We start from the raw sequence: 11495 nt of genomic DNA on the forward strand, positions 1-11495 counted from the left end.
TGGCAGCGGGAACCCAGGCTAGCGGGTGTGCTCCAGGGAAGGGGTCGGCCGGACGGGAGGCACCCCAGGGAGGCACTCGGAGCCTGGAAGGTGGTAGAGTGCAGGGAGGTGGGCGACTCAACGCAGGAGCGCCCCCTACTGGCCCGCCACATTCTTAGGGTTGAGACTCTTGCACTCCATGATGACGCAGCCAGCGTGATAAGGAGGTTGTTGGATGTCTTAACTTTCATCGCTGTCTTTTTCAAGTGTTCATTCTAGCAAAATGTCCAGTCTAGCCTCATGCCCAGAAAGACAGGTTGTGCTTTGTAAGGGTGCTGCACCTATAAAGATTTCCTTGGCCTGTACTGATAGCTGATGATTAACCAACCATATTGGCTGCTGCCAAACCGATAACCAATATTTAGTAGTGTTGCAATGCATTTTAAAGTACTGACATAAACCTTTTTTATGTTTGTTTTGCATTTATCACCCCCTACCTCCCCTCCTTTGCCTGTTCTGGCCCTTGATGAGGAAGGTGGTGACCACCTTATTTGCATGCACATTACTCCCTTGCCAATGGCTCCTAACTGCAGTTCCACTCCCTGTGTAGCCCATGCTGCTGACCCAGGTTGGTGGGGCAGACCCTCATGTGGATAGCGGTGCTGGGCGTGTTTGGAGCCCCAGAGCATGCCACTGTCTCAGCACTGGTTGGCCCCACACAGCTGAGCTCCTGCAGCCACCAGGGAGAAACCACTTTTGCAAAGGCACCTGGTGCCTGGGGGAACACAATTTCCAAATCTCAAAAGGAATTTCACAAACTCACCATATTCCTTAAGAAGCTCAGTTTGGACACTATAGATATGGAAGTAGTTGTAAATTTTGAAAATAATGCTCTCAATGTCCACAGCAAGTGTGTCTGCCCATCAGTTGTTCATAATGTATGCTGGGCAACCCACACGAATTAAAGTCTCCTTTTGCAATAGCTTCTTTAAATTTGTGAACACGTTCCTGCCTTCTTTATCATGTTGGAGTCCTCTGAACGTTGTATTGCAGTCTTCACTGGCTAATGTGACACATTTCTCAAACAACCCTTTCTTTCCCAGAATTTCCTTGATATATTGTGCAATTATATCTGCAGTCTCATTAGGTGTGTTCTGAACCTGGATAAGTTTGATTGCTGTTCTTCCAGTCAAAATACTGAATATTACTGGAAAACAGCATGTGCAAGCACAGAGCTAACAATCGCTTCTGTCTTGATTCGAACACTTGGCATTTTTGGGGCTATCTCAGAATCAGGGAACGTCTTTTTCGGTACATCAGATGTGCAATCCATTGACTTGAAACTGTTATGATGCTTGACCATGTGAAATGCGAGAACACCTTTTGCTGCAGTAACAGCAGCCTCTGATTTGCTGCCTGGTTTAACAAAATAATTTGTTAACTTTGCTGATGAGCTGTCTCCTCAAATGGCCTTCTTGTGTTTCTCAGAATCTACATGAGCTTGTAAATGAAAAGCACCTTTATTTACAACAGAGATATATGTACCAGCTCTGCACATCAAGCTCTCAGCTTTCAATTCTACACGACCACCATGGAAACACAGACATTTTTTCTTTAGTTCTTCAGTAAATTTACATCTTCATTTTGGCATTGTGTTCCATAATGTGTAGCATGCACAAGAGGAACTTTTTAAATTTTGGCCTGTCACTCATCCAACTAGTGCATAAATTTTGGCCTGTCACTCAGTGCATTAAGTAAATGCTGCAGTTGCACTCAGATGATGGGCTGAGCTCCTGCTTTCTGCAATGTCTGCTCCTCCACTACAGTGAGCACCAGGTTTTCTCTTTCTGTTTAAAAGAAAACCTGGGAAAACTCACAGCACTGGGCCTCTCTTCCACCTTGGAGGAGGGTGGATGAATTCATCACTCCCAGGAACAAAGCATCAGCTTGAAGATGCTGGACTGGATCCTACAGGGACATGGATAGATCCTTCAGGGACCCCTCACAACCCTTGGAAGACGGTTTTTTTCATGGAAGGGAGCATGTGGGTACAGTTGCCTCTGGGAGGGTGGCAGAGCTGACCTAGTACTCACCCTCTCTCTCCCTGGTGACCATCATGCCTCTGGAGGTGACTGTAGAGCCCCTGAATCCCCTGGGCATCTCCAGCCAAGTCCTTAGATTGGGACAGCTCCTCCATTGCCTTCTAAACCCTTTGGTTTCTCTCCTTCTGGGTCCAACAAAGTGTCTGTAACATAGATGGCCTGGGGGTTTTAGGGGAGCTGGAAGCTGGGCATGGGGATAGGTCTCACCGGGTAAGGTTCCATCCAGCACCTTGCTGGGGAAAGGGGTCTCGGTCTATGCAGAGGTCTGTATGCCATCCCTCCTAGAAAGGGTTGTGTGGTTGCAGCTCCCTCCTGGAGCAGTTGCCTCATCACCTTCAGACCCAGGACTTCCCTTTTTACCATGCATGTGGCCACAGATGATGTATGCAAGATGCTTCAGAGTAATCCCACCCTGGTACTGAAAGGCATAGCTGCTGGGACTGGTTGGGATGATCTAGTTGGAGCTGGTCCTTCTTTAAGCAGGGGGTTGGACTAGATGTGACCTCCTGAGGTCCTTTCCAACCCTCATTTTCTATGATTCTGTGATTGCTGTTGCTGGTCACTAGAGAGGTGTGGAGACAAGCCTTGACCTTCTGCTATGGGACGCATAAAGTGTTGGGGTAGAGACTCCTCTTTGGCCTCCATGTCTGACCTAAGGGGTGGTGATACCTTACCTTTGAAGAGGGAATAGAAGAGCATTGGGAAGCATCTCTGTGTCTTGATTTGGAACACACCTGGGACCATTGTTAGGGGAATTCTAATGGTCCCTTAATTGGGTACCTGATGTTGACCCTCTGATGGATGCTGAGAAGTGAGAATGGCATGGGATTTCCAATTTACAAGAACGAAGTTCTTGCACCTAAGATTACCTAGAGTTGTGATGACAAATTCAATACCAAAATAATGAAAAAACATGACAGCAAAGGTACATGGAGCAACTGACTCAGTTTGACACAATGCACATTTATTGGCAGGCAGAACCATCTTCCTGATATTTGAAAGCAATTTCATTCTTATCATTGCCAAGTCCCCAAACCTTAGGAAGCCTCCAGCAGGTGGGCATCCCATTCGGGGAAAGGACCCATTCACTGAGTATTGTTTTGAGGTCTGTTCTCGAGAGGTCTCTTGTGGTTGTCCCCAGCCTGTTGGGGCCTGGGTGTCTTGGAAGACCAACACTAGCAGGCCCTCTTCCAGATTCCAAGCCAATGTAGGAAACAAGATGTCTGAGATCTGTGTTTGATGGTGCCAGCAGATTGAGGGAAGTGATTCTTCCCCTCTATTCAGCACTAGTGAGGCCACATCTGGCGTACAGTGTCCAGTTGTGGTCCCCCAACTACAGAAAGGATGTGTGCAAATTGGACAGAGTCCAGCGGGGGGCAGCAAAAATGGTTAGTGGGCTGGGGCACCTGACTTGTGAGGAGCGGCTGAGGGAACTGAAGAAGAGAAGACTGAGGAGGGATTTAATAAAAGCCTTCAAGTACCTGAAGGGCGGCTGGGGGCGCGGGGGGGGGCAGTGTGTTACAAAGAGGATGGAGCTGGACTGTTCTCAGTGGTGGCAGATGACAGGACAAGGAGCAATGGGCTCCAGTTGTAGCAAGGGAGGTTCAGGGTGGATATTAGGAAAAAACTTTCTCACTAGGAGGGTGGTGAAGCACTAGCACAGGTTGCCCAGAGAGGTGGTGGACTCACCATTCTTGGAAGTTTTTAGACCCAGCTAGACTAAGCCTTGGCTGAACTGATCTAGTTAGGGCTAGTCCTGTTTTGAGCAGGGGTTGGACTAGATGTGAACTCCTGAGGTCCCTTCCAACCTGAATTTTATGTAATTCTGTGAAAGCTCAGAAACATTTATGGTTCTTGGATGGTCCTGCAGCTGCTGGGAGGAATGGTCAGGCCAACTTGGTGAAGACTGCCCTCTACAGGTTGCAACACTTCTATAGCCTCGTTAAGTTCAATTTAGGAAAGAGGTGCTTGAGGGGGCGGGCACGTCAGAAGGGCTTACAAAATACTGAATGGTGAAGAGGGATTTATTATAGGGATTTATTATTGACTGTCTCTCCCAAGAAAAAAATGAGGGGTCACAACATGAAATAAGTAGGCCATCAGTTTAAAGGTAAAACAAGAAAGTTGTTTTTCACCCAGCGTGTCATTAAAGTGTGGGACTCGTTGCCACAGGGTGTGGTGAAAGCTGCTGGCATAACCAGATTCACAAAGCGGAGAAATTTTTGGAGGAAAGGGGCATCCGTAGCTATTGAGCAAGGGAGTGAGGGGCACGGCCTGTGCATCAGAGCTTCCTGGACCTTAAATGCTGGAGGCTGCGTGGGATAGAGGAACAGTGGAAAACCTGTCTGGTCAGACCCAGTTTATTCTCCATTTCAGCCTCTGTGTGACACAGAAGGCTGGGCAGGGTGGATCTATGGCCTGGCTGGGGAAATGGCAGTTCTTATGATCTGTGTCCTTATGACTCGGCTTGTCCTTGACATGGCTGGAGAAGACCGACAGTGGAGCTGGTGAACCCTATCACAACCCTGCCCATCTTCAGCCCTTTGTACCACCACCCAACTAGCTCTGAGCAGAGCTCAGTTCCCCCACCACCTTCTAGCACATTGATTCTCAACTGACCTTCCAGAGCACCTTGAAGTGCCTTGAGATCCTCTCCAGGCTGCAATATAATGCAATCACAATTCACAAAATTAAATCCAGAGATTTCCAATAGGTATCCATGGAGTTAGATGTGCTGCCCTGTTGTGCTCTTTCTGAGCTCTCTGCCATGGAAGAATTGTTCCCTTCTGTTTCTGTAGTTTTCTGTAGGGATACTAAGAGCTGGCATTTTCTGAGGAGGCCTGGGCTGTAAAGGAGCTGAGAACTGCTGTAGCAGGGAGGATGTTCTACTTGTAGCAGCACAGAGACCAGAGCCTGGAGACCTGGAAGGGGGCAGAGGGAAGATTTCTTGTAAAGGCTGCTCCTGCCCTTGCTACCTGCAAGGCAAAGAGTATGTTGTTGGCCACAGTCCCCTGAGAGCCAGATGCCCTGAGCTCTGCAGATGTCATACCATGGTCTGTCCCCAAGCTCCATGAAGTGGCAAAAGACCTGATTTTCACCTGTGGTCTGGCATCATAGTTGCTTTGAATGGAAGACTTCAGGCTGCAGGTGAGCTCTCAAAGGGATCCACCAAGCAGCTGCTCGGGAGGAAAGGAAGCAGGGACCACAGCGGAGGAAGGCAGACACCTGGAGGCACTAGTTACCCACTGAGGGTGACTGGCTAACCCGCATGTGCTTTGAATTGATCTCCCACTCAGCGGGTTCTCTACTCATCCAACTATTGGGTAAGAAGATCTTGGTGAGACATGATTATCTGAAAGGTTTAGGACAGTGCTAGGGAAGGAACATGGCTCTCTGCTTGGTAAAGCCATTTGTCGGCCATCTCCTTGAAGTGGTCATATATTTAGTTATATAAACGTGGTTTGTTAAGTAGGTTTGTAGGAAAACCCTGTTTCCTGGCATTTGTTTCAGGGGGGAGAAAGGGAGAGAGATTCCAACTGTTTCCTATCAGAGGTGGGGGATGATTCTTCTTATTAAATCTCACTTGGAAGCATATTACAGTCAGCTTAATGCTGGACTCTCTGTTGGGAAATTTAAAAAGGTTTCTTTTTTCATGGAATTGGTTTAGGATTTTTTTCCCCTACCTCTGTCAGTTATAATGGCCTAACATCAGGAAGCCAATCTAATTAATGGGTTTGCTGCTAATCTGATCAGTCCAATTAGACTCTTTTATTTTTGCCCCTGGAGGAAGAGTTAATGTGGGTTCTGTTCAATTTGGATGAGGAAAAGGAAGATCTCCGTCCGTTTTCTGTGCCGTGGTAAGCGTGAGCTCTTGGAGTGCTCCTTCAGAAGGAGAGTTGTGAAGGGAGACTTGGGGAAAGTTTGTTGAGGTTGGAAGTGTTGGCTTCTTTTGCTTTGGGTGTTCTTGGGATCTGCATGAAGCCGTCAGAGCTCTTGAGGTGTGAGGTGAAGTGTAACTGCAATGGTCTTTTAGGAGGAAGTTCTATAATTCTCAGTATTCTGTAATAGGAGATAATTGTGCTGATGTGGCGAAGGAAATGGGCATTGGCAGCGTCCTTCTCTCTGCTGCTTTTATTTGTGGCATATTATGGGGTGTCCTTAATATTTTGGAGATTGTTCCTTGTAGTTGTGGTTGAAGGGGGCTTGAAGTGGTTATAACAGAAGTTCCTTCAGTTGACAGTTGTGTGTGTAGATGAAGAAGTGGACTGCCAACTAGGATTTGGGGGGTCTCAGGCCATCAAGACTGAGATATGATGGTGGGCTGATAGCACTGAGTCAGGTAGGTGGGGTTCCCCTTTCTAGGGGGAGGGTCTCTATAGGGCATGGATGAGTCCATCTGGGTGCTGTGGGGGGAGCTCAGTGCTTCTGTCTATTGGGTTGCTCCCCAAAGATGCACCCAAGAGATCCCTCAGCAGGGAGGGTATAGAGAGTGTCAGTCCTACCTGAAGGGGCTGGGACATCCCAGGAGAATGGCAGGGCTTCTTGCTTTGCTGACCGCTGGACTCTCCATGCAGCCCCGCTTGAAGGCTGCCATGGGGCCAGGGCAGGTGCTGGGAGTCCTGCACCCTGATCCCGAGCACTGGCTCCTTTCTGAGCAGGGAGAAGTGTGGAGCAGAGCCCTGCTGAGCCTGGGTCTGCCTGGCAACAGATGATGCTTCTCAGCCCTGATGCTGACTGGGCCTCTTGCCTGAGGGTGCCCAATTCACAGGGCTGGGGGCACCGTGAGGGGCTGATAGTTCGAGCCTGGTAGAGAGATTCTCACTTTGTGGGTAATGGACTTCTCAGATCCATTTCCTGTGCAGTGATGGGGATTGGTCAGAGCCTGGAGCTGGAAGCTGCTGGGCTGGGGCTGTGCTGGTGGCACTAGTGCTGAGAACACATGTGTCTCATTGCACAGAGCCCCCAGGTGAGCTGAGACCCCTCCTGGGGCACCCATCCTGACTGGTGCTTGGAGCACTGGGGGGATTATTCCTGACATGCTTTGTGGGGGAGACACAGGGGTCACACCCAGGGGGTGGATGGAGACAGGTTGTTAGAGGGCAGCAAGATCCAACTGTTGGGGCAAAATCAGACTTGGTGGATCCAGGGGGGTGCAGTTGCATCCCCTCCCTTGGATACCTGCTCCATCCAAACGTTTAAAACCAATCACCAGCGGCATTTCTACCCAGGCAGTGCTGAGACTCACCATTAGTATCATGGCTTTGTATCGCCCCTCTGATTCCTGCTAATCTCTTTACCACACTGCTGTGAATGATCCTTTCTCCTCTTTTAATGGTGTGGAGGTTTCACTGTTCAGCCTATCCTTTCTTCTGCAATGTTGCTGTCTGTTAGCTATGCCTGCTCATGTCTCGCTTCTGTTTCACAGCTCTACAGACTGTTTTTTAGCTCTACCTAAAAACCTTCACTTTGGTGTGGTCATATTTACTCAGGGGTGGAAGTGACTGGCTGCAAAATATTGGAGGTTCTGTCTAAATGCTTAAAAAGACAAGATTTTGTTGAATGACTGCAGGGATAATCTTTTGGCTGTCTTGAGTGGTTTTGGCCTAGTTTGTTGTGTTCAACTTTCTTTATAAAAGTCTAGCAAATCAGTACCCTTTCCCATGGTGTATTTTGTTTTTGCTTGATTTTAACGTGACTAACACAGTGCTAGCCCCTTAGCATATTGATAAAGCACCTACTTTCTCATTTAACTGGAAAAACTGGACACCAAATCATCTCTTGTCAGGAGGGGAAGGGAATGGGGTGCTGGGGGGGCGGGGCGTGCTCCTCATTCTCTCCCGGTCACCTTGATGTCTGGAAGGGGTCTTCCATTTCTGATGCAGGGGGACCTCCTGTCTCAGAGGTGGCACCAGAGCTGGGAGCATTTCCTGGGGCATCCGCTGCTTTTTTTAAAGTGTTTTAGGATAATCTTATGATTATTAATAATTTCAGGGCCTGATGCAAGCATAGCTATGTATTTTAACTATAAATAATATAGAAGTCTATAAATATGTAAAATAAATTTTAACTTGACTTTGATGTTCAGCGTTAGGACAGACAATCTACATTAATGGTCAAAAAGTATGTTACTTTAAAACAACAACCCCCCCCCCCCAGTTTCTGATCCTTGCCTCTCTGAAGCTGACTCCAGACCCCCAGACCTGGCCTATCTCTTTCTCCTAAGGGGTGTGATTGGGACATGGTTTCCCCTTGAGCCTTTTCAAGGTTGTATTTCCCAGGGAAACACAAGGGTTGGGGGTGAAGAAAATGGGGTTGGAAATGGAAGTATGTTGGGGATGGGGAGTGAAGAATTCCCCAGTGAGGGATAGGTCTTTCCCAACTTACTCTTTTTCTTTGTCTCTCAAAAACACAACAGTGAAGCCCAAGGTGAAAGTCTTCCTTATGACAGTGGGGGCTCACTCTCACCCCAGCACACTGCTTTGCTCGGTGATGGGGTTCTAGCCCGGCGGGATTGAGGTGAAATGGTTGAAGAACGGGCAGGAGCAGACGGCCGGAGTGGTGTCCACGGAGCTGATGCAGAACGGAGACTGGACCTTCCAGATCCTGGTGATGCTGGAAATGACCCCACAGAGTGGGGACATCTACACCTGCCAGGTGGAGCACAGCAGCCTGCTGGCCCCCCTCATTGTTGGCTGGGGTAAGAGGCCCTGAGCCCCTCAGGGACACCCCTTACTCTGTGCAGGCCCTCAGGGGCTGGCTTAGGTCAAAGGCTCTTCTTCGTCTGGGGCAGAGGGCAGGGGTGTGAGCAGGAGGTGGGAGCCTGGGCTGAGCCACCCCCCTCTGGGCTTCTGTCCCACAGAGGTGCAGTTGGACTTAACCACAAGAATCTGACGGGGGTCGGGGGCTTTGTGCTGGGGCTGATCTTCCTGGCGCTGGGACTCCTCGTCTACCTGAGAAACAAGAAAGGTGAGTGTGGCAAGGACAGGGCAGCAGCACCATATGTCCCCATGGGGCAGTGGGATGGAGCATGTGTTATGGATTAAATCAGGCTCTCTCTATAACCTGCAAGTCCTCTGAATTTCCAGGGGATGCAATCTCTGAGATCTCCTCCATCACCTGTTTGTGCTTCTAGATTTAACTGGGTCCCATGTTGGTCTCTGTTTTCCCCTACCTCTTTTGTCTTTCAATTATTTGCCTCTTGCATGTGGCACCTTTCCAGGCTAGCCAACCCAAGATTTTCTTTTTACTGGCAATCTTCAAACTTTTTACTGACAATTTTTTTTGCTGATGTTTTACAGTCAGTACAGAAAAAACATCTTTTATTGGCAGCCGTGTTTGGAGTCCAGCAATGGTTTTACACCTTACTGCCCTCACAACAGGGGTCCCTATTCACCTCTGACAGCCCTCACTGCACCCCACACCAGGCTGCCCCTCCCCGCTCCCTGTTTTACCCCTTGAAGGTCTTTTCTTATCACTAGGAAACAGGCTCTAGTGATCCAGAAAGTCCTGACAGACCATTCACTGTGCTGGGCTTTTTTCCTGTTTGGACACTAGGTGGCTCTGCTTCACTTTCTCTGTGCAGCATTGATGTCTGAATGCCATTGCATTCAGGGGAGGAATCGAATGAGCTCAGGGCTTATTTTTATGGAGGCAAAATTAATTTATGGATAGTCTGATTTTTTTAGGCTGGCTGTTTATGGACTGTCCGTACATTTACAGACCGTTGGCAATGCTGCATCTTTCCTTGGAGCCCAGTGTGCTCGAAACCTATCCGTGAAGAGTTGTACTGTGTTTATGCATCTCACACAGGAAAGGCCTTGGTCCTTCTGCTCCTGCCTCACATTCCCTTCATGACCTGTTCAGAGAGTGCATCTTAATTCTGCTGTGTTGCTTTCTGTTGTTCCCCCTGCTGCTCAGTTTGGGACCTTTGACTCCCTTCCAAAGGTCCTGTTGTCATTGCACCCGGGGCTGTGTCAGAGGGGCTATATGAGGGGAAGCATAGACTATAGCCCCAGTGTGTGGTGCAGGGTGTGGGTGTTTGGGGTGGGAGGTGTGTGAGACATGGATATGTACATGCCTACCCCCCCAGATTTGTGCACCTACAGTGGGCATAGGGCTGTAGCCTGGCTGGACTGGCATAGGCAGGAGCTGCCTTCGCAGCCCAGTGGCCCGGACTTGTCATGGGAGGGCAGAGTGAGGCAGCGGGACTCATTGTTGCCACTGCCACTGCATCCCCTGCACCAGTCATGCCACCAGCAGTGTGTGGAGTAACAGATGGGGGGTGGAGGGGGCACACTGCCCTCGCCTTCTTCTAGCACCATCTGCTCATGCTGGGCTGCGACTCTACCCTGCTGCCATGGCCCAGCCACCACCACTGCTCTCCTCAGGCCACAGCTGGACCCTAGAAAGGAGGTTGTGTGGTGGGCAGTGCCCCAGTCCACTACTTTGATGTTGTCTATGCCTCTTCCTCCCCTCCACCCCATAGACTTACCTGTGGGGAGCTGCAGAAATGCTCTGCACACTGCCTGGCTGCTACATTCATGTATGCACGTGCACATGCACATGGTTCCCCCTGCTAATCACCTTCCTCCCACTCACCCCAGCCCCAAGCAGGTCCTTGCAGGCTGGAGCTCTGCTAGCCTGCAAGGGGAAACCCACACTTTCCTGTTTTTCTCCTTTAAAGGAAGCTCCATTTTTAAAGTTTGTTGATCCATTTTTTAAAGTTTGTTTGTGACCCTTTCTTGTGACCCACATTTGGGTCATGACCCACAGGTTAAGAAATGCTGGACTATACGGTGGGGGATTGGAGGGGATACTTGGGTTTCTAGCTGGGGACACTCCATGTTTTGTTGCATCAGGGGCTGGAGTTTTCTGTTGGGACCAGTTACCCCTGCCCAGGCTCTGACAGTATTTCTCTGTTTCCCAGGGCACCCTGGTCCTCAGCCTGCAGGTGAATCTCATCACCCTTCAACCCTGTTGGACCCACCTCTTCTTATACTGTCTGCAGCTATTCTCACTTTCTCCATTCCATCCATATGCAGGTGGGAGTGGGCTTCTGGGTCACAGTTTGATGGCCATCTACCCCAAGCTGGTGCTGAACTATGGGCCCTGCCTGGGGCGGGCAGTGCAGAGCTCTGTATAGACCTGGACCCTTTTTTCCTAACAAGGTTGTAGGGGGAGGGAGGGGTGGTGCAATGGCCTTCACTGATTCCCCAGTGAGGCCTGACTGTTCCCTTCCCCTGAAAGCCCTAGGGCACCTCTGATACAGAAACTTTATTGGAACCTAGAACTTACCCAGATTAAAAAAACCTTCTCAAGGTTACAAAAGACTCCTTGCAGTGCTACCCATCCCCAAACCTGCCCTCACCCTTCTTAGCTGGGATAGGAGGAAAATGACACCAGTAACATCCAAGG

General features: G+C 49.4%; 1 pseudogene; it reads left to right on the plus strand.

The window, feature by feature from the left end:
- The window catches only part of LOC102384729, a 16906-nt pseudogene extending 5683 nt beyond the window's left edge, over positions 1-11223 (plus strand).
- Positions 11224-11495: the final 272 nt, after the last annotated feature.

The sequence above is a fragment of the Alligator sinensis genome, unplaced genomic scaffold, assembly GCF_000455745.1.
Source record: "Alligator sinensis unplaced genomic scaffold, ASM45574v1 scaffold184_1, whole genome shotgun sequence".
Lineage (NCBI taxonomy): Eukaryota > Metazoa > Chordata > Crocodylia > Alligatoridae > Alligator > Alligator sinensis.